The sequence below is a fragment of the Hylobates moloch genome, unplaced genomic scaffold (genome assembly GCF_009828535.3).
Source record: "Hylobates moloch isolate HMO894 unplaced genomic scaffold, HMol_V3 SCAFFOLD_1, whole genome shotgun sequence".
Lineage (NCBI taxonomy): Eukaryota > Metazoa > Chordata > Mammalia > Primates > Hylobatidae > Hylobates > Hylobates moloch.
Window position 1 is genome coordinate 230,456,800 of NW_026652276.1, and position 20,326 is coordinate 230,477,125.

The following is a 20,326-nucleotide window of genomic DNA, read 5'->3' on the forward strand; positions in this document are numbered from 1 at the left end:
TTCTTAGTCAGCCTAGGAAATCCAGCTAGTCTTGTCTCTCACTTTTTCTAATTGTTCATTAACTAAGTCTTCTAAAGCCTCCAGTTTCTCTTTACTTAGCGGCCATTGTTCTATCCAAATTGGCTTATCTGTTAACCATTTTAAAGGTATAGGTTCTAGAGGCTTAACAATAGCCGCCATCAAAAATAATATCCTAAACCTTGGTGGGAACTTTGTCTTTCCTCTTGAAGTGGTTCCTTCAAATCTTGCAAATTTTTTCCTTGTCCCATACCGGGGACATACCCCATTTCATGCATCATATGTTGACTTTGAGGGCTGTATAATTGCTCTGGAATTAGAACTTCTGCTTCCCATTGTTGTAGTAATAAATCTCTTCCCCATAAATTTATAGGTACAGAAGTTAGAATTGGTTGAATAGTCCCAGATTGTCCATCGGGCCCTTCACAATGCAAAATATAACTACTTTGATATACTTCAGGGGCTTTACCAACTCCAGCTATGTTAAATTGAGCAGGTTGAATTGGCCATGCGGATGGCCAGTGAGAATTGATTGAAATGTCCACTCCTGTATCTACCAAACCTTTAAATTTCTTTCCCTAAATAGTCATTTCACAGGTAGGATGTTTATCAGTAATTTGATTCACCCAATAAGCTGCTTTGCCTTGTTTATTTGTGTTTCCAAATCCTCCTGTTTGTTTAATTTCACTTTTCCCCATTTCCACATACGGCACAATTAGGAGCTGTGCTATACGCTCTCCTGGCTCTGCTTTCCAGGGAACAGAAGTAGATGCAACAATTTGAATTTCCCCATTGTAATCTGAATCAATGACTCCTGTATGTATTTGTACTCCTTTTAAATTTAAACTAGACCTTCCTAGAAGTAATCCTATTGTCCCCACTGGCAAGGGTCCACTGACTCCCATTGGGACCTTTTGCAGGGGTTCCCCAGGCAGAAGGCTCACAGCTTTTGTGCAGCATAAATCTACTGTGGCACTACCAGCTGCGGTGGGGGACAGACATTGTACAGGGGTGAGGAAATGGCCTGAGCTGGAAATGCCCCAGTTTGGAATGGGGCTCGGGATGGGCCCCTCACGGCGTTTCCCGAAATCAGGTTTCCATCTTTATCAAACTTAGAGTGACACTGATTAGCCCAATGTTTTCCTTTTTTACATTTTGGACATATTTCAGGCTCAGCAGTTTTCTTTTTTCTCCTATCTGGTGGCCTGACTCACTGATTTTTTCTACATTCTTTTTTAGTATGACCATGCTTCCCACAGTTAAAACAAGCTCCAGGAAATGGAGTATTTCCTTTACCAACTCTCAATCCTGCCATTGCCTGGGCTAGCAGAGTAGCCTTATGCAGATTACCTCTGATACCATCACAGGCCTTGGTATAATCAACTAAATGTGCTTTCCCTCTAATAGGTTGCAGAGCAGCCTGGCACTCGGGATTAGCATTGTCAAAGGCTAATAACCACAACACCTGAGCAGCCAAATCTCCAATCATCTTTTTAAGAGGCTCCTGTAACCAAGCTATAAAATCCACATATGGTTCTTTTGGCCTCTGTTTTACAGCACTAAAGGAAGGGTATTGTTCTCCGCCTGAAGTGATTTTTTCCCAAGCTCTAATGCACACTCCTGCATAACCACTTTGCATCTAAACCAGCCCAGCCACTGACCCCCAAAAGTTGTTCTGCAGTTATATTAATTTGAAGTTGGGCCTGGGCATTGTAAGCAGCCTGAATGGAAGCTTCATCTACCCACCAACTTTTAAATTGTAAGAACTGGGCAGGAGTTAGACAAGCTCGAGTAAGAGCATCCTAGTCAGCAGGAGTCATCCAACTGGCAACAGCAACATTCTTTAACAGTCCCATTACAAAAGGAGAACCTGGTCCATATTGATTAATATCTTGTTTAAATTCTTTGAGTAATTTAAAAGGAAAAATCTCAATGTAGCTATAATATTTCCCTGTTGATCTGGGGAGTGTATTCTAACAGGGAACTGCCAGTCATCTGTATCACCCTCTCTTCTAGCTTGCTGAATTCCTTCCTGAATAGAACTGAGAGCGGTTGCTTGAGGCGCTGCTTGAACAGTCACTGGGGCAACTACTTTTCAACCAGTGTCCTCTGGAAAAGGAAGATCTGGAGGGTCATGCCACTCCTTTTCTTCAAAATAAGGAGGGGGTGCAGAAGGGTAGGGATGGACCTCTTCCTCCTTTGCCGCTTTACCTTTAGCTGGCAAACAAACCTGCTCTGTTACTTCATTATACTCTTCTTCCTCCTCATGATCAGCATGGAAAGGTTCCAAGGTAGAATGAACCAGAGCCCACACTTGTCCCACTGTTACTCTGACGCTCCCAAGCTCTCCCTCTTACTCACCACAGGGATTGCTTAAGAGTACTCAGGTGTCCTCCAGCTTAGTTCCACATTCTCCAACCATCGCTCTGGCGACCCTTTCACCTGGGTTCAAGCCCCATATATGGGCACCACTTGCTGAGACCAGCTCGGTTGTGGAGACCCTAACCCAGCAGCTCTAGAGGAATTAAAGATGCACACACAGAAATATAGAGTGTGGGGTGGGAAATCAGGGGTCTCACAGCCTTCAGAGCTGAGAGCCTCAAACAGAGATCTACCCACATATTTATTGATGGCAAGCCAGTGATAAGCATTGTTTCTATAGATTATAGATTAACTAAAAACATTTCTTATGGGAAATAAAGGGATGGGCCAAAATAAAGGGATGGGCTCTGGCTAGTTATCTGCAGCAGGAACATATCCTTAAGGCACAGATTGCTCATGCTATTGTTTGTGGTTTAAGAATGCCTTAAGTGGTTTTCCGTTCTGGGTGGGCCAGGTGTCCCTTTGCCCTCATTTTGGTAAACCGACAACCTTCAGCGTGGGCATCATGGCCATCACGAACATGTCACAGTGCTGCAGAGATTTTGTTTATGGCCAGTTTATGGCCAGATTTGAGGGCCTGTTGCCAACACTAAGAAAAATAATAGGGAAGATCTAAATAAACAAACTCAGAGATGAAAAAGGAGACATTGCAATTGATACTGTAGAACTCCAAAGGATCATAAAGGCTACTATGAGCCTTTAGGCTCACATGAGCCTAACCCTAACCTAACCCTATATGCCAATAAATTGGAAAACCTAGAAGAAATGGATAAATTCCTAGACACATACAACATACCAAGATTGAACCAAGAAGAAATCCAAAACCTGAACAGACCAATAATAAGTAACAAGATTGAAGCTGTAATAAAATCTTCTAGGAAAAAATATCTCAGGACCTGATGGCTTCATTGCTGAATTTTACCAAACATTTAAAGAAGAATTAATATGAATCATGCTCAAACTATTCAAAAAAATAGAGGAGGGAATACATCCAAACTAATTCTATGAGGCCAGAATTACCCTGATACCAAAATCAAAAAGACACATTAAAAAAAAAAGAAAGAAAACTACAAGCCAAGATCTCTGATGAACATTGATTTAAAAAATCTTCAAGAAAATACTGCAAATCGAATTCAACAACACATTAAAAAGATCATTCACACTGGGCATAATGACTCATGCCTGTAATCCCAGCACTTTGGAAGGTCAAGGTCAGTGGATCACTTTGAGCTCAGGAGTTGGAGACCAGCCTGGGCAACATGGTGAGACCCTATCTCTAAAACAACATAAAAATTAGTTGGGCTTTGGTGGCACGTGCCTGTAGTCCCAACTACTTGGGATGCTGAGGCTGGAGAATCACTTGAGCCTGGGAAGCCTAGTTTGCAGTGAGCAGAGATCATGCCACTGCACTACTGCCTGGGTAACAGAGTGACCACCATCTCAAACAAATAAATAAATAAATCATTCATTATGACCAAGTGGGATGCATCTCAGGGATGCAAGGATGGTTCAACATATTGCAAATCAATCAATGTGATACATCATCAACAGTGAAGGACAAAAAACATATGATCATTTCAATTGATGCTGAAAAAGCATTTGATAAAATTCAACATCTCTTCATGATAAAATCCCTCAAAAAACTGAGTATAGAAGGAACATACCTCAACACCATAAAAGCCATATGCAACAGACCCACAGCTAGTATCATACTGAATGAGGAAATCTGAAAGCCTTTCCTCTAAGATCTGGAACAAGACAAGGATGCCCACTTTCACACTGTTATTCAAATAGTACTGGGAGTACTAGCTAGAGCAATCACACAAGAGAAAGAAATAAAGGGCATCCAAATTAGAAAGGAAGAAGTCAAATTATCCTTATTTGTAGATGATATGATCTTGTATTTCAAAAACCCTAAAGACTCCACCAAAACCTATTAGAACAGATAAACTCAGTAAAGTTGCAGGGTACAAAATCAACATACGAAAATTAGTAGCATTTCTATATGCCAACAGTGAACAATCTGAAAAAGAAATTAAGAAAGTAATCTCATTTACAATAGCTACAAGTAAGATAAAGTATCTAGGAATAACATTAACTAAAGAAGTGAAAGATCTCTATGATGAAAACTATTTAAAACATTGATATAAGAAATGGACAAAGACACAAAAATTGAAAGATATTCTATGTTCATGGATTGAAAGAATCAATATTGTTAAAATGTCAGTGCTACCCAAAGCAATCTACAAATTTAATGCAATCCCTACCAAATACCAATGACATTCTTCATGGAAATAGAAAAATTAATTATAAAATTGATATAGAACAACAGAAGACCCAGAATAGCCAAAGCTGTCCTGAACAAAAAGAACAAAACTAAAGGAATCATATTATCTGACTTCAAATTATACTATAGAGCTATAGTAACCAAAAAAGCATGGTACTGGCCTAAGAACAGACACACAGACCAATGGAATAGAATAGAGAACCCAGAAATAAATCCATACATCTACAGTGAGCTCTTTTTTGACAAAGGTGCCAAAAACATATATTGGGGAAAGGACAGTCTCTTTAGTAAATGATGCTGGGAAAACTGGATGTCCACATGCAGAAGAACAAAACTAGACCCCTATCTTTTGCCATATACAAGAATCAAATCAAAATGGATTAAAGACTTAAATCTAAGACCTTAAACTATGCAACTACTATAAGAAAACATGGAGGAAACTCTCCAGAACATTGGACTGGGCAAAGACATCTTAAGTAACACTCCACAAGTACAGGCAATCAAAGCAAAAATGGACAAATGGGATCACATCAGGTTAGAAAGCTTCTGCCAGCAAAGGAAAAAATCAACGAGTGAAGAGACAACCCTCAGAATGGGAGAAAATATCTGCAAACTACCCATCTAACAAGTGATTGATAACCAAAATTTATAAGAAACGAAAACAACTCAATTAAAAAATTTAATCATCCAATTGAAAAATGGGCAAAAGTTCTGAATAGTCATTTCCCTAAAGAAGACATACAAATGGCAAACAGGTATGTGAAAACATACAGCTCAACATCATTGATCACCAGAAAAATGAAAATCAAAACTACAATGAGGTATTATCTTACCCCAGTTAAAATGTCTATAAGCCATTTTAACTTGGATAAGATAATATCTCATTGTAGTTTTGACAGGCAAAAGACAGGCAATAACAAATGCTTCTGAGGATGTGGAGAAAAGGGCACACTTGTACAACCACTATGGAGAACAGTTTGGAGGTTTCTCAGGAACCCCAAAATAGAACTACTATGTGATCCAGCAATATACACAATAGCCAAGATTTGGAAGCAACTTATGTGTCCATCATCAGATGAATGGATAAAGAAAATGTGGCATGTATACACAATGGAATACTATTCAGCCATGAAAAAGAATGAGATCCTGTCATTTGCAACAACTCGGATGGAACTGGAGGTCAATATATTAAGTGAAATAAGCCAGGCACAGAAAGACAAACTTTGCATGTTCTCAATTATTTGTGAGACCTAAAAAAATTTAAAATCATTAAATTCATGGAGATAGAGAGTAAAGTGATGGATACCAGAGGCTAGGAATGACAGTGGAGCAGGGTGAGTGGGATAGTTAATGGATACAAAAATATAGTTAGATAGTTAGATGGAATGAATAAGATCTAGTATTTGATAGTACAACAGACTGCAATCAATAATAATTTGTTGTACACTTTAAAATAACTAGAAGAGTATAGAAGAGTATAATTGGATTGTTTGAAACACGAAGAAATGATAAATGCTTGAGGTGATGTTTATCCCATTTACCCTGATGTGATTATTGTGCATTGAATGCCTGTATCACAATATCTCATGTATCTCATGAATATATACACCTACTGTGTACCCACAAATTTTTAAATTAAAAAATAATAAAAAGAAAATCAATATAATAAATCATATACATAGAACAAAACAAAAATATCACATGATCATCTCAATAGATGCAGAAAAAGCATTTAGCAAAATCAAACAGCCTTTCTTGGTAAAAACACTCAAAAACTAGGAATACGAAAACTTCCTCAACCTGATAAAGGGCATCTTTGGAAAATCCCACAGCTAACATTGTACTTAGTGGTGAAAGACAGGATGCTTTCCTTCTAAGATCAGGAATAAAACAAGAATGTCTGCTCTTACCATTTCTATTCAACATTTTATTGCAAATTCTAGCCAGGGCAATAAGCAAGAAAAATAAAAGTCATTCACAATGGAGAAGAAGTAAAACTATACCTATGCACAGATAATATGATCTTATATATAGCAAATCCTAAAGAATTCACTAAAAACTGTTTAAACTGAGTTCAATAATGTTGCAGGATATAAAGTTAATATACAAAAATAAGTCTATTTATATAAACTTACAATGAACAATCTAAAAATGAAATTAACAATACAATTTCATTTACAATGGCATCAAAAATAATAAAATACTTAAGAATAAATTTTACAAAAAAACCTATTATCTGGAGCTAAAACACTGTTCAAAGATATTAAATAAGATCTAAGTAAAAGAAAAACATTCCATGTTTGTGGATTGGAAGACTTTATATTGTTAAGATGATGAAATAGACTGAAGGTTTGTGTCCCCCTCCCTACCCCTCAAAAAAATCATATGTTGAAATCAAATCCTTAGTGTGATGGTATTTGAGGTAGGACATTTGGGAGGTGCTTAGATCATGAGGATGGAAACCTCATGAAGGGGATTAGTGCCGTTAAAAGAGACCCCAAAGAGCTCCCTCTGCCTCTTTTGCCCCTTCTGTAGCATGAGGACACAGTGAGAAGATAGCCATCTATGAACCAGGAAATGGGCCTTCATCAGACATTAAATCTGCCAGTGCCTTGATCTTGGACATCTCAGGCTCCAGAACAGCTAGAAATAATTTTTTGTTATTTATAAGCCACCCAGTCTATGTTAGTTTGTTATAGCAGCCACAACAGACTAAGATAATGATACTACTCATCAAATTGATCTACAGATTCAGTGCAATTGCTACCGGAATCTCAGTTGACTTTGTAGAAATTGGCATGCTGATTCTAAAATTTGTATGGAATTACAAGGAACCCAGAATAGCCAAAACAATTTTGTAACACTCAAGAGAAATGAAAACAAATATTCACACAAAGACCTGTACATAAAAGTTTATAGCAGGCCGGGTGTGGGGGCTCATGCCTGTAATCCCAGCACTTTGGGAGACCACGGTGGGCAGATCACAAGGTCAGGAGTTCAAGACCAGCCTGGCCAATATGGTGAAACCCCGTCTCAACTAAAAATACAAAAATTAGCCAACCGTGGTTGGGTGGGGGGGGCGCCTGTAGTCTCAGCTACTCAGGAGGCTGAGTCAGGAGAATCGCTTGAACCCGGAAGACGGAGGTTGCAGTGAGCCGAGAATGCACCACTGCACTCCAGCCTGGGCAACAGAGCAAGACTCTGTACCCCACTCCCCAAAAAAAGTTTATAGCAGCAATATTCATAATAGCCAAAAGGTGGAAAAATCCTAAATGTTCATCAACTGATGAATGGATAAACCAAATGTAATATATCCATATATTCACACAATGGAATATTATTTGGCCACAAGGGGAGTGAAGTCCTGCTACATACTACAATATGGATCAATCATGGAAACACTATGTTTAAGTGAAAGAAGGCAGTCACAAAAGACCATGTATTTTATTATCCCATTCATAGGAGATGTACAGAATAAGGAAATGTATAGAGACAGAAAGTAGATATGTGATGGCCTAGGCTTGGGGGTGGGGAGTATGGGAGGATAGGATTATAGCTGAAGAGTATGGGTTTTGGTTATTTTTAAAATTTTTTTGAGGTGATAAAAATACTCGTAAAATTGTCGTGATGGTTGCACATACCTGTGAATATACCAAAAAACCTATTAAATTGTGTACTTTAAATGGGTGAATTGCATAGGATGTGAATTATATCTCAGTAACCCTTTTCAAACCTTTATTTACAAATCCAGGTAGAAGGTGGGATTTGGCTCTCAAGCTATGGTTTTACTTCTTTTTTTTCTTTATATATATATTTTTGAGACAGGGTCTCACTCTGTCACCCAGGCCAGAGTGCAGGGGTGCAATCTTGGCTCACTGCAACCTCCGCCTCCTTCCTAACCAAGGAAGTGAAAGATCTTTACAAAACACTGCTGAAACAAATCATAGGTGACACAAACAAATGAAACACATCCCATGCTCATGGGTGGGTAGAGTCAATATTGTGAAAATGACCATACCGCCAATAGCAATCTATACATTCAATACAATTCCCATGAAAATACCATCATCATTTTTCACAGAACTAGAAAAAAAAATCAGCAGTGTTTTGTAGAGATATTTCACTTCCTTGGTTAGGTATATTCCTAAGTTATTTATTTATTTATTTATTTTGCACTTGTTGTAAAAGAGGTTGAGTTCTTGATTTGATTCTCAGTTTGGTCACTGTTGGTATATAGCAGTGCTACTTACTGATTTGTGTACATTGATTTTGTATCCCAAAACTTGACTGAATTCATTTATCAGATCTAGGAGCTTTTTGGATGAGTCTTTAGAGTTTTCTAGTTATATGATCATATTATTGGTAGACAGTGATGTTTTGACTTCCTCTTTACTGATTTGGATGCCCTTTATTTCTTTCTCTTCTCTGATTGCCCTGGCTAGGACTTCCAGTACTATGTTGAATAGAAGTGGTGAAAGTGGGCATCCTTGTCTTGTTCAAGTTTGCAAGGGGAATGCTTTCAACTTTTCCCCATTCAGTATAATGTTGGCTGTGGGTTTGTCATAGATTGCTTTTATTGCCTTAAAGTCCCTTCTATACTGATTTTTTTTTTTTTTTGAGGTGGAGTCTCGCTCTGTTGCCCAGGCTAGATGGCAGTGGCACGATCTCGGCTCACTGCAAACTCCACCTCCCGGGTTCACGCCATTCTCCTGCCTCAGCCTCCTGAGTAGCTGGGACTACGGGCACCTGCCACCACACCTGGCTTATTTTTTGTATTTTTAGTAGAGATGAGGTTTCACCGTGTTAGCCAGGATGGTCTTGATCTCCTGACCTCGTGATCTACCCACCTCGGCCTCCCAAAGTGTCTATGCTGATTTTGCTGAGGATTTTAATCATAAAGATGCTGGATTTTGTCAAATGCTTTTTCTGCATCTATAGAGATGATCATGCAATTTTTGTTTTTAATTCTATTTATGTGGGGTATCACATTTACTGACTTGTGTATGTTAAACCATCCCTGCATTCCTGGTATAAAACCCACTTGATCATGGTTTATTATCTTTTTGATATGCTGTTGGATTCAGTTAGCTAGTATTTTGTTGAGAGTTTTTGCATCTATGTTCATCAGGGATATTGATCTGTAGTTTTCTTTTTTTGTTATGCCCTTTCCTGATTTTGGCGTTACGGTAATACTGGCTTCGTAGAATGATTTAGGGAGGATTCTCTCTTTTTATATCTTTTGGAATAGTTTCAGTAGGATTGGTACCAATTCTTCTTTGAATGTCTGATAGAATTCAGCTGTAAATCCATCTAGTCCTGGACATTTTTTGTTGGAAATTATTTTTATTACTGTTTCAACCTCAGTACTCATTATTAGTCTGTTCAGAGTTTCTATCTCCTCCTCGCATAATCTAGGAGGGCTACATATTTTCAGGATTGTCCACATTCCTCTAGGTTTTCTAGTTTGTGCACATAAAGGTGTTCATAGTAGCCTTGGATGGTCTTTTGTATTTCTGTGGTATCGGTTGTAATATCTTCCGTTCCATTTCTAATTGAGCTTATTTGGATCTTCTCTCTTCTTTTCTTGTTTAATCTCAATAATGGCCTATCAATTTTGTTTACCTTTTCAAAGATCCAGCTTTTTGTTTCATTTTATTTATTTATTTATTTATTTATTTATTTATTTATTTATTTAGACAGAGTCTCACTGTGTTACCCAGGCTAGAGTGCAGTGGCACAATCTCAGCTCACTCTGACTTCTGCCTCCCAGGTTCAAGTGATTCTTGTGCCTCAGCCTCCTGTGTGGCTGGGATTACAGGCATGTGCCACCATGCCCAGCTAATTTTTGTATTTTTAGTAGAGACAGAGATTCACCATGTTGGCCAGGCTGGTCTTGAACTTGTGACCTCATGTGATCCACCTGCCTTGGCCTTTCAAAGTGTTGGGATTACAGATGTGAGCCACTGCACCCAGCTTCATTTATCTTTTGTATTTTTTTGTTTGTTTGTTTCAATTTCATTTAGTTCTGCTATGATCTTTGTTATTTATTTTCTTCTGCTGGGTTTGTCTTTGGTTTGTTCTTGTTTCTCTAGTTCCTTGAGGCATGAACTTAGATTGTCTATTTGTGCTCTTTCAGACTTTTTGATGTAGATATTTAGTGCTATGAATTTTCTTCTTAGCACAACTTTTTCTGTATTCCAGAGGATTTCATAAGTCACTATTATCATCCAATTCAAAGAATTTTTAATTTCTATCTTGATTTCATTGTTCATCAAATGATCATTCAGGAGCAGATTGTTTAATTTCCATGTATCCATACAGTTTTGGGGGTTCCTTTTGGGGTTAATTTCCAATTTTATTCCACTGTGATCTGAGCAAATACTTGACTGATATAATTTCAATTTTCTTAAATTTACTGAGACTTGTTTTGTGGCCTATCATATGGTCTATCTTGGAGAATGTTCCATGTGCTGATGAAAAGAATGTATATTCTGCAGTTGTTGGGTAGAATGTTCTATAAATATCTGTTAAGTTCATTTGTTGTAGGGTATAATTTAAGTCTGTTGTTTCTTTGTTGACTTTCTCTCTTGATGACTGGTCTAGTGCTGTCAGTGGAGTATTGAAGTCCCCCACTATTATTGTGTTACCATCTATCTCATTTCTTAGGTCTAGTAGTAATGTTTTGTACATTTGAGAGCTCTGGTATTAGGTGCATATATAATTAGGATTGTGATATTTTCCTGTGGGACTAGTCCTTCTATCATTACATAATGTCCTTCTTTGTCTTTTTTAACCATTGTTTCTTTAAGGTCTATTTTGTCTACTATAAGAATAGCTACTCCTGCTTGCGTTTGGTATCCATTTGCATGGAATGTCTTTTTTCACCCTTTACCTTAAGCTGATGTGAATCCTTATGTGTCAGGTGAGTCTCTTGAAGACAGCAGATACTTGGTTTGTGGATTTTGATCCATTCTGCCATTCGGTATCTTTTAAGTGAAGCATTTAGGTCATTTACAGTCAACATTAGTACTGAGATGTGAGGTACCGTTCTATTCATTGTGTTAGTTGTTGCCTGAATACCTTTTTTTTTTCATTGCGTTATTTATTTATTTTTTTTTTTTGAGACAGAGTCTCGCTCTGTCACCCAGGCTGGAGTGCAGTGGCGCGATCTCGGCTCACTGCAAGCTCCGCCTCCCGGGTTCACGCCATTCTCCTGCCTCAGCCTCTCCGAGTAGCTGGGACTACAGGCGCCCGCCACCACGCCCGGCTAATTTTTTGTATTTTTAGTAGAGACAGGGTCTCACCGTGGTCTCGATCTCCTGACCTCGTGATCCGCCCGCCTCAGCCTCCCAAAGTGCTGGGATTACAAGCGTGAGCCACCGCGCCCGGCCTGTGTTATTGTTTTATAGGACCTGAGAGATGTATGCTTTCAGGAGGTTCTATTTTGATGTGTATTTCAAGGTTTTGTTTCAAGATTTAGAACTCCTTTTAGCATTTCTTGTAGTGCTGGCTTGGAAGCAGCAAATTCATTCAGCATTTGTTTGTCCAAAAAAGATTTTATCACTCCTTCATGTATGGAGCTTAGTTTTGCTGGATACAAAATTCTTATTTTGTTTAATGAGGCTAAAGACAGGACCCCAATCCCTCTGGTTTGCAAGGTTCCTGCTGAGAAATCTGCTGTTAATCTCATAGGCTTTCTTTTATAGTTTACCTGATGCTTTTGCCTCACAGCTCTTAAGATTATTTCCTTTGTCTTGACTTTAGATATGTGCCTTGGTGATGATTTTTCTGTGATGAATTTCCTGGGTGCTATTTGAGCTTCTTGTATTTGGATGTCTAGATCTCCGGCAAGGCCAGGGAAGTTTTCTCTGATTATTCCTTCAGATCAGTTTTCCAAACTTTTAGATTTCTTTTCTCCCTCAGGAACACCAATTATTCTTAAGCTTGGTTGTTTAACATAATCCTAACTTTCTTGGAAGTTTTGTTCTTTTCTTTCCTTTTTTTTTTTTTTTTTGAGATGGAGTCTCACTCTGTCACTCAGGCTGGCTGGAGTGCAGTGGCATGATCTTGGCTCACTGCAACCTCTGCCTCCCAGGTTCAAGTGATTCTCCTTCCTCAGCCTCCTGAGTAGCTGGGTCTACAGGTGCACACCACCACACTCAGCTAATTTTTGTATTTTTAGTAAAGGCAGGGTTTCACCATGTTTCACTCCTGACCTCAGGTAATCCACCCGCCTCAGCCTCCCAATGTGCTGGGATTACAGGCATGAACCACCATGCCCAGACTGTTCATATTTTAAAATACTTTTTTCTTTGTCTTTGTCATAGTGGGTTAATTCCAAAGCCTTGTCTTTGACCTCTGAAGTTCTTTCTTCTACTTGTTCTAGTCTACTGTTGAACCTTCCCCGTGTATTTTGTATTTCTCTAAGTGTGTCTTTCATTTTCAGAAGTTGTCATTATTTTTTCTTCATGATACCTATTTCTCTTGGAGACTTTTTCATTCTTATCCTGTAGGGTTTTTTAAAATTTATTTAAGTTGGTTTTTACCTTTCTCTGGTACCTCCTTGAGTAGCTTAATAATTAATCTTCTGAATTCTTTATTTGGCAATTCATAGATTTATTCTTGGTTTAGATCCATTGCTGGAGAGCTAGTGTGATCTTTGGAGGGTGTTATACAACCTTGTTTTGTCATATTCCCAGAATTACTTTTCATTTGGATAGACTGTTTCAGTGGAAAGATTTGGAACTTAAAGGCTTCTGTCCAGACTTTTTTGTCCCACGGGGTGATCCCTTGATGTGGTGCTCTCCCCCTCCCCCTACAGATGGGGTTTCCTGAGAGCTGGACTGAAGTGATTGTTATTGCCCTTCTGGGTCTAGCCACCCAGTGGGGCTACCAGGCTCTGGGCTGGTGCTGAGGAATGTCTGCAAAGAGTCCTGTGATGCAAGCCATCTTGAGGTCTCCCAGCTGCGGATACCAGCACCCTGCTCTGGTGGAGGTGACAGGGGAGTGAAATGGACTCTGTGAGAGTCCTTGGTTGTAGTTTCATTTAATGCACTGATTTTCTTAAATATTGGTTGTCCTAGCAATAAAGCTGTCATGTGGACAGACTCAGGACCTCTGGTTAGGCAGGATGTTACTGGCAGTGGAATCAACTGTTGTTTTCTCCTTTGGTGAGGGATGCTCTGTTATACATTGCTGTAATGGCTTGAGTTGGTTGGCATTTAGCCAGGAGGTGGTGCTTTCAATAGAGCACCAGCTGTGATAGTAGAAGGGGAATATAAGCTTGCCCTAAATCGGCCAGGATAAGTATTCAAGTTTCCCAGGTGATTGGTGGGGCTATAGAGCTCCCAAGAGCTTATGTCTTTTGTCTTGGGCTACCAGGGTGGGTAAAGGAAAGCCACCAGGTGGGGGCAGTGTTAAGCGGGTCTGAGCTCTGATATTCCTTGGGCGGGGCTTGCTGCAGTCACTGTAGGGCATAGGGTGAGTGGTTCTCAGGCCAACAGAGTTATGTTCCAAGGGGGATTATGGCTGTCTCTGCTGCATTATACAGGTTGCCAGGGAAGTGGGAGAAAGCCAGCAGTGACAGGCCTCACTCAGCTCCCATGCAGTCAGCAAGGCCAGTCTCACTCCCTCCATGCCCCGTCAACAGCACCGAGTTTATATCCAGGCAGCTGACACACAGGGCTGTGATCCTGCTTCAGGCTACAAGCCTCTCCACTGAGAAAGCAAGCAGGGCTTTCAGGCCTCATCCCTACCTGTCTGCCCATGATGTCAGCTGCAGCTCCTGTACTCATACCTACACATCTAATTCATCCACTGGATTCTGCTCAGGAAAATTCGTGCTCAGTTGAAATTATTACAAAGCTCAACTAGAAGCTTCTTTTACTCTGTAGCCCCTCCCTAATTCTGCTCTCTGCCTTCCCCAAGGACCCCTGTGAGATAAAGTCAGGAATGGCTTCCCTGGGCTTGAGCTGGAGTTTGGGAGTACCTATGGGGCCCTTCTTACTGCTTCTTCTACTTTTATATTTTGCTCAGCTCCCTAAATCCATTTCAGCTCTACGTAAGGTCAAATCCCATGATCTGGGTTTTTAGGTTCCACAGTGAAGATGTGTGTTCAGAGGTAGACCTTCCCCACTCATACATTGGGAACTTACAGTTTTTTGTCTATCTCATAGAGTTGGCAGCAGCAAGCTGCTTCTTTAAAAGGGTCTGTGAGTTCTTTTGGTTTTTCTGGTGTGATCCTATGGTAGTTCTTGGAGCAAAAGTTCATGATGTGAATTTCCACATGCTGTTGTTTGTCCAAGTGGGGGCTGCACATTGGTCTTCTCTTCCATCCACCATTTTCTACACTCTCAGCATTTTAGTTTCCATGAACCAGTTTCTGTGACTGTGCATGCTTTCCATTTTGTCCAATCTTTGAATGTAAATGTTTATTGCAATAATTCTGTTCTTGTACCATCATTGTACTTGAGGTGTTCAATGGGTAGAAATTTTCTCTTTTGAGTTCATAGATCTTTGAGTCAAGAGAAGCCTCATCTGATTTAATGTAGATCACAAGAGCTTAGACTTTGTCTAATTGAATGAGGCTTTGAGAACCTTGGGATAGAGGTGAGTATATTTTGCATGTGGGAGAGATGTAAGTAATTATGACCAAGAGGGCAGTTCATGGTAGATGAAACTGTTGGCCCTGAATGTTCACTTATTTCTGCATCTGTGGCCTTCACCTTCTTTTTAGATCTTCCCACTGGAGGTGAAACATGCTTTCTTGCTCTTCAGTTACAGCTTGGTCTTGTGACTGGCCTTGATCATTGAGGTGTTCTCATATGTAATGCAAATAGGGGTTTGAAAGCTGCTTTCATAGTTGGGCCTACCCCTTTGCATTTCTGCTGTCACCATAAGAAAAGGGTCCCCTTGCTAGCTGCTACTCCTCCACCCGGGATCATAGAAGGAACACACATGGAGCAGATCTGAGCCCAGCTCAGACAGAAACCAAGCACAGATGGACCCACAGCTTGAAGCAGATACACCAGGTCAAGCCCAGCCTACATCAGCTGATTGGCATCCATGCTGCTGACCTATGAGCATGAGAATACATGCTTATTGTTTCATGCAGCCAATTTTGGGATGATTTATGACACATTGTTGTGAAAATAGCCTTGATACTTACACCTGCCTCTCCCCCAACCCCTACTCCCATCCTCCCATCAGGTACTGAGTAAGGGAACAGGAGGAGACCTCAGTTGAAGGATTTCAGGTTGTGGCTACAAGGTAGAAAGATGCCATTAGACAAGTGACAGGAGGTTATTTGGGGAGTGAAGGAGTGAACTCATGGCCCGAAGAGCAGTCTCTAGTCATTTGTGGTAGGGCTGCCAATTTCCATAAGCTGGCCAGGAATTAATACAATTTACAGTGCACTATAGAATACTTGGGTGTGGTGACACAAGTGAAATACGCTAAGGAGGAATGTCCACCAGGCAAGGGGGTATAGCTCAGGGGTAGAGCATTTGACTGCAGATCAAGAGGTCCCCAGTTCAAATCTGGGTGCCCCCTGCTGCCACTTAGCTATGGGTTCTCTTTTTCTGATGTTAGGCTTGCTTGTCATCTTCACCACTGTCCTTCCTATAGCTTGTGTCAGTTTTCTCAGGTGACTTCATTTTTCTGGCACAAGTCATGGTCAAGTCACTAATAATCTGCATGTATTTCAGAAGTTCTAATTAGCTGCTCTTCTTTGAAGTTTATATTATGGCAGGACAGCCTGAATCAGAGGTCACCCAGTCCGAGTTTGCATCAGAATTACTGACAGATCTTATCAAAAAGACAGATTACTCCCTAGAAATTCCAATTTAGTAGGACTGAGGAGGAATCAGAGAACTTCTACTTTTGGGGGTCATTTGGGACATAATCCCCTTAATACCTGTCCTAACATCCAATAATTCTAAGTGGCTGGAAAACTGTTTTGGAACTTACAACAACTTGTCATTCTAAACAACATCCCAGTGGGAAGTATCAGTGATGTTCAAGCTAGTGCCTGCCTTCAATCCATCACTGAGGGCATGTGGGGTGCTGAGCTGCAGGCATAGGCAGTGGCCAGGTGTGTAGAGGTGGGAGAGTGTGGGAAGGTCGGGGAAGTCAGAATGAAGCTGTGGGCATGGTAGGAGGGTGACCAATTGCAATGGCACAGTCAGCTAGGGGTGGTGGCAGGCCATGAGTGATTACTCAACTCCCTGCATTAAAGTTCAGAATTGAAGCATGCTCAAGGCAACACTAGTTGTTTTTGAGTAAAGCATTTGATTGATGATCCACAGGTCCCTGACTCAAATTCATATGCTTCCTAACTACACTAATTTCTTCCCATACTGACCAGAGTATTCAAAAACAGTTTCCTTTCACCTCCTGAGGCCCCTGCAGCTGACTCTGCCTGCAAGGAGGACAAGAGGGTAAGGAGGTCGGTTTGTCCCATGCTCTCTACTTTACTGCTGCCCCATGTGACCTGCCCAGATCTGCTCTGCACACCTGATCAGTCTTGTCTTGCTTTTCTTTGGTGAGCATTTCTCTTGTGTTTTCTTTTTTTTCTTCCTATTCTTCCCCACCCTGTGAACCCTCTGTCCACATTTTGAGGATCCCCAGTTGTGTGAGGCACAGTGGAAGACATGGTTCTGCTTGCAGCCCCCGAAGCTGAAGGAAAAAGCCATGTTCTCTCTTTGTCTTCCTGGCACTTCTGGCCACCCAGTGCCACCGACTGACACTATGCATGCAGACTGAGTGACTTGTAGAGGCAGAGACAGCTTAGCATTCATTCCCGGGCTGGCAGAGCTCAGGCACTGTCTGACAGCTTCCTAACCAGTGTGACTTCCTGAGAGCCAGGCTGCCTGGGTCCCCCTGGATCCCCCCTGCTTCAGAAGCCCAGGCTCCCTAGCACATGGACAATGGCCATCTCATCTGTTTTACTGGACAGAAGCAGTTTCTGTAACAATGTAACTAGGCAGATATAAAAATTGCAATTGGAGAGGGTTGCAGAAAAAGGATTCTAAAGAAAATGGGGTGAATATAGGATGGACTTTCTGTCATGATTGGGATTGCAGAAAGTAGAAATCCATTTGACTGTTCAGGGTTGACAATCTGGGAGCCAAAGGGTCTCAGGGATAAAGTAACTGAGTAATTGATCACCTGGATTCAAGGCTGCTTACTCACCTGGTAGGCATTCAATGGTTGCTTATGGCTGGCATTCATTCTGATCGGTCAGTGTCTGTGCTGTAGCTGTTGTTAAATATTTCAAGTGTCACTTCTTCTTGGAATAAAGTTCCCACTGAAGGACAAAACTTTTAGAGACCAGCTGTTGTTACAGAGCAGTAAGAAACGCCCAGCCAAGTCTGACGGCATTAGGAAGCTCAAAGACATACAATGGAAAGCTCAGATGTCTACAAAGCCTTCTCCAGACACAGATGGAATGTGCAGATGTCCCCACGACTACACCAAAACACTCAGCTGTTGCTGCTGAATAACTGAGATTGCTGAAAAATGAAAAGGCAGAATTGCCAATCTGCAATTCTTGTTGGTGTCACATTTCCCCATCTCTTGTGTTATGAATTGCTACTTCAGTGATAGCTGCAGGGAATTTTTGGAAGATGTCAGGAGAACTTTTCAAACTTGGAAGAAGTTGCTACACTCTACTCTCACCTTAGCCTTTGTTGGGATATTTTTCTGTTCCTGAGATAATGGTGCCAGGGAGGATAAAATGCTGAAGTTCAATCGTTCTCCCTGATTAGTTAACAAGAACACTAGGGAATGGGTTCTACTTACCAAATTCTACCTACATGTATATATATATATATATATATACACACACACAAATATATATATATATTTCTATATTTCCAATAATCCAGAAAGTGTTTTTCTAACAGTTAACTCATGTGCACACACACACATTTGATATTTCCCATTTTGAGTGTCTATGGTGGCCTATCCTTTCTGCTTGCTATCCAAAAATAAGTTGAACTTCATGATAAGAGAAACAGCCTTGGCACTAAGTCTTTCTAGAGTTTATTGGTTTTATTATTTCCAATAAATCAACTTTTGGCTTTGTTGCTTTTCTCTGATTGTATGATTGTTTTTTATTCCATTGATTACTCCTCTGATGTTTGTTATGTTTCTCTTTTTAATTTAAGGTTAAATTGCTGGGTTTTTTTCTTGATATTTAGATATAGGCATAGATATAATGCTTGTTAAAACTCATACTCCTAGTTGAAGATATAAGAAAAGAAAAAAGGCTGAATATCAGTTATCTGATACTCAGTTATCAGTTATCTGATATAAGAAAAATAAGGCTAAATATCAGATAATCTGATCAGTTAAGAGTATGAGTTTTGGCCGGGTGTGGTGGCTCATGCCTGTAATCCTAGCACTTTGGGAGGCTGAGGCAGGTGAATCACCTGAGGTCAGGAGTTCGAGACCATCCTGGCAAACATGGCGAAACCCTGTCTCTACTAAAATACAAAAATTAGCCAGGCATGGTGGCACATGCCTGTAATCCCAGCTACTTGGGAGGCTGAGGAAGGAAAATCACCTAAACCCGGGAGGTGGAGGTTGCAGTGAGCCGAGATCACACCACTGCACAATGGGAGCAAGACTCCATCTCAAAAAACAAACAAACAAACAAACAAAAAAGAGCTTGAATTCATGACTTTACCTGTACCACATGAATTTTGATTTGTTATATCTTGGTTAACATTTGGTTCAAGATACTTTCTAATTTCTATTTTGGTCTCTTCTTTTGCTTATAGGTTCTTTGGAAGTGTATTGTTTGGCTTCCAAGAGGCTGGGGGTTTCTAGTTATTTCTGTTTCTCACAACTTAGCCTAACTCAGCTACAATATGATCTGAAAACATTCTCTATGATTTCAATCCTCAAATTTGTGGCAACTTACTTTATATAACCAAATATTGTTAACTTTGATAAATGTTCTGTGTGCATTAAAAAATATAAAATGTGCTATTGTATGGTGCACTGTTCATTATATATATCAAATAGGTCATACTTTCTGGTTGTGTTATTCAGATTCTTCATATGCTTACCAACATTTTATTTGCCTGTTCTATTAGCTACAGGAAAAGGTGGGTTAAAATCTGCCACTATGATTAAGGATATGTCTATTTCTATGTTTAGTTCTATCCATTTTTATTTTATTTATTTTCACACTATATTTTTGGGTGCATTCAGATTTGGGATTATAATAGCTTCCTGCTAGATTGACCTCCTTATAATTTTTAAATATCCCCTTTATCTGTAGAAACTCTTATCAAATTAAAGTCTATTTTGCATCATATTAATATTGCCATACTAGCCTCTTTGGTTATTGTTTGTATGGTATATTTTTATTTATACTTTCACTTTCTGCTATATGTGACCCTATGCTTAAGCTTCATCTAAGCAACTTATAGTGTGGTTTTGTTTTCTCGTTCAGTCTGAAGATTTTATATTTTAATTGGAGTTTTAAATACTTTTATATTATTTAAAGTAATTGGGCTATTTACTTTCAGCACTGTAAAAATATTGTTTTATGTCACCCGGCTCCCATAATTTCTTTTGGCAAATCATCTGCTAATTGTAAAATTTGATTTTTTTTCCCTACAGACAGCT

At 39.9% G+C, this 20,326-nt stretch overlaps 1 long non-coding RNA gene and 1 other non-coding gene across 7 annotated transcripts in view; one reads left to right on the forward strand and one right to left on the reverse strand.

The window, feature by feature from the left end:
- Positions 1-20,326, reverse strand: part of LOC131381204 (uncharacterized) — an 83,758-nt gene that overhangs the window by 18,797 nt on the left and 44,635 nt on the right. For all 6 annotated transcript variants that reach the window (XR_009209773.1, XR_009209772.1, XR_009209775.1 and 3 more), the window contains one exon: positions 17,879-18,198. This is a non-coding gene — a long non-coding RNA (uncharacterized LOC131381204). The remainder of the gene's footprint in view (positions 1-17,878; positions 18,199-20,326) is intronic.
- Positions 16,166-16,237, forward strand: TRNAC-GCA (transfer RNA cysteine (anticodon GCA)). The gene has a single exon. It is a non-coding gene; the product is annotated as a tRNA-Cys (tRNA).